This window comes from Propithecus coquereli, unplaced genomic scaffold (assembly GCF_000956105.1).
Source record: "Propithecus coquereli isolate 6110/MARCELLA unplaced genomic scaffold, Pcoq_1.0 Scaffold536, whole genome shotgun sequence".
NCBI lineage: Eukaryota > Metazoa > Chordata > Mammalia > Primates > Indriidae > Propithecus > Propithecus coquereli.
In genome coordinates this window covers 874,373-877,312 of record NW_012151241.1, presented here as the reverse complement: position 1 = coordinate 877,312, position 2,940 = coordinate 874,373, and positions in this window count along the sequence as shown.

Here is a 2,940-nt window from a genome sequence, read left to right as displayed (position 1 = left end):
TTTTCAGAATTGTGGGGATTAGTGAGACAAACCATATGAGAAGCATTTTGTAAACTCTAAAGTGCCACGCAGGTATTGGTTATAAGCACTTTGTTCACACTGTCACTATCTCACTACACTTCCTCCTCCTCCTCCCCCTCTTCTTCCATCTGTCTCATATACAATTATATGCCCCCCAGAAGGACAGGGCACACTCATAAATGTTGAGTGACTAAAATATTCTGCTGCTTTTGCTTATTTGGTGAAGTAGGTCGGTATTTATCAGTTGTGTCCCCAGTTTCCATTTCCCGTTTATCCCTTGCCAAAGGCCCCAGTTTCCATTTGGGGATCCGTGTAGTTCATGGGACTCGAACTCCATCTCCGGCCCCAGCAATGGAGGCACATCCTAAACTACACCAAGCAGCATAGTCTGTCTCCCTGCCCACGGTGACTGGTTCAGGGGTATGCAGGTGATCTATGCTGCTCCACTCTGAGCGAAACTTGGCAATTTTGCTAGGACAAGGGCATCCTCTGCTTTCTTGCTGGGTATGAATAAGAACACATGGGGTTTGGGGAGCTTCTGGCAGCCCTCTTGGAATCACAAGAGGAGTCAGACTTAGAATAAAGTGAACATTGTAGAAGGCAGGGCCAAGGGACAAAAAGAAATCAGGTGCTTGGTGACCATTTAGCCACAGGATAAGGCTATGCTTGAATCCAGACTTCTCCTTTGGACTTGTCAGTTAAATGAGCCAATAAATTTCATTTATTATTTAAGCTAGAATGAGTCGGGTTTTCTGATATGTACAACTGAAAGTATCTGATACCTGCTTCCCTCCTTCCCTGCCTCCTGAGAATAGAACTACTGTCTATTTGGTGCTAGCTAATAGTCTTTTGGAAATACAGATCAAAATCACTGTTGTGGTCTCACGGTTGGACAGCAGCATATCTTTGCCCTAGAAACAGGCTTAAATAAAATTGAAAATAGAATAGCCTTAGCTAGCTAACCAAGGGCAGGTTTTAAAAGAAATTTCTGCAAACATCTTTCATTTCTCTTTGGCCTAGAAAGATGAAGACTCCAAGGAAGGAAGAGAAAACTCTGTAAAAGCAAAACAAAACAAAAACCAAAAACAAACCCCAAACCAAACCAAACCAAACGGAAACAGAACATAATGCAAAGAAAGCAAAATGTATTCCGTCTACCCCATGGAGGGAGTATTGTACTATGGGGTTATATGCTACCTAGCTGTCTTAAGGTGGGTTCCTAAAAGCACAGCCTGAGACAGGGATGCTTGTATGAGTGATTTATTGAGGGAATGCTCTTAGGAGGAACCTGTAAGGGATGAAGGGAAGCAAGACAAGGGAAGAAGCTAAACAAAGAGGAAGAACTCTTCCCTCAGCCTGACTCTGCAGAAAGCTCTGGAGCATAAACTCTTCCAAAGTTTGTCTCATCCAGAGGCAAGGGGGCCCATTATACCCTGCATCCATCAGTCATTAGGATGACACTGGCAAGGGGTGGGATGCAGGCAGTGTGTGTAACTTCTCAGGCATTTCTGGGCAAAGCAGCTCCCATAAGCCAAGGGAAATCTTCCCAACAAGGGTGCAGGTGTAGGCATCAGCTAAGAGGTGGGTACACCAGTCTGGCAGAGAGAATCTGGGCAGAAAACCAACAGCACCTGCAAGAACTGATACGGCCAAAGTTTCTCTTGAAAATTCCTTCAATTTAGCCATTTTGAGGCTTCACTCCATTCATAAAATATTGCCCTTCAGAAATAAAATCATTTTGTTTTTTGCTAATTGCAATACATCAGCAAATTTATGAAAATTCTAATTGGATGCTGCTTCATGTTTTCATTGTCCTTATCTTCCACAGACAGCTTTTGTCAGTTCCTCTAATTCTTCCTTAAGTTCACGTGTCTCTATGGCCCTCAGTTAATTCTTGGATTTCTTCCTCCACAGGCACTAACCACATGCCTGGTCACCTGCATATTGCATTTCATTTCTTCATTAATGATCAGGAAACCCATACACTATTTCCACAGTGTTTACCAACATGTAAATCTGCTTTAGGTTTGGTTGCTACTTTCTTTCTTTCACTCTTTCTCATTGTAAGTTAGATGTGCATGCAATCAATGTACATATACCTTGGACGGGGTTAAGTACAATGAACCCCAGAGTGTGATGGCAGGATTTCTGGGCAGATCTTGCAGAGAGGGCTGAAGTTCCCAGCTCTGTTCCGTGTGCCTTGCCTGAGCTGGTTAGTGACAGCTTAAAATTAGAAACTTTCTAGGCTTCTCTGCTACTCCTCAGAGCTGTGAACACTGAGTAAAAGAACATACCCGAAAGCACATATTAATATGAGGTGATGGTGTTATACAGACTGCAATTGACAGGATAATTATATTTCGAATCCCAAATTTGCTTTCAGATGGTTGCCTTATGGGTTCTGAGATGACTTCATCTCTTAGTATTTTTTTGGGCTGCACGTTGCCGGGATTTGAATTTCTCTGGCAGAGGTGATCCAGAGCGACTGGCCACTTATCAAGGTGAGTTAACATTAGGGGGACCCAACACGGAGCAAAATTGAAATGGAAGTTTTTAATCGTGATTCAGTCTTTCCTCTCCCTTCTCTATGTCCATTTTCTCAGGAGCTTCCCATCCCCTCAGAGTGGCTGTTGGATTTTCGAAACCCAATTCATTGAACTGTAACCTCACTTTTCATGCTCTCAGACAGCTTCTCAACAAATAGACAAACTAAACAAAAACAAAACCTTCTGCTCTATGATCCATTAGCTTTAAGGTCTAGGTCAGTGGTCCCCAACCTTTTTGGCACCAGGGACTGTTTTCACGGAAGACAATTTTTCCACAGACTGGGGAGGGGGATGGTTTCAGGATGATTCAAGCGCATTACATTTATTGTGCACTTTATTTCTATTATTATTACATTATAATATATAATGAAAT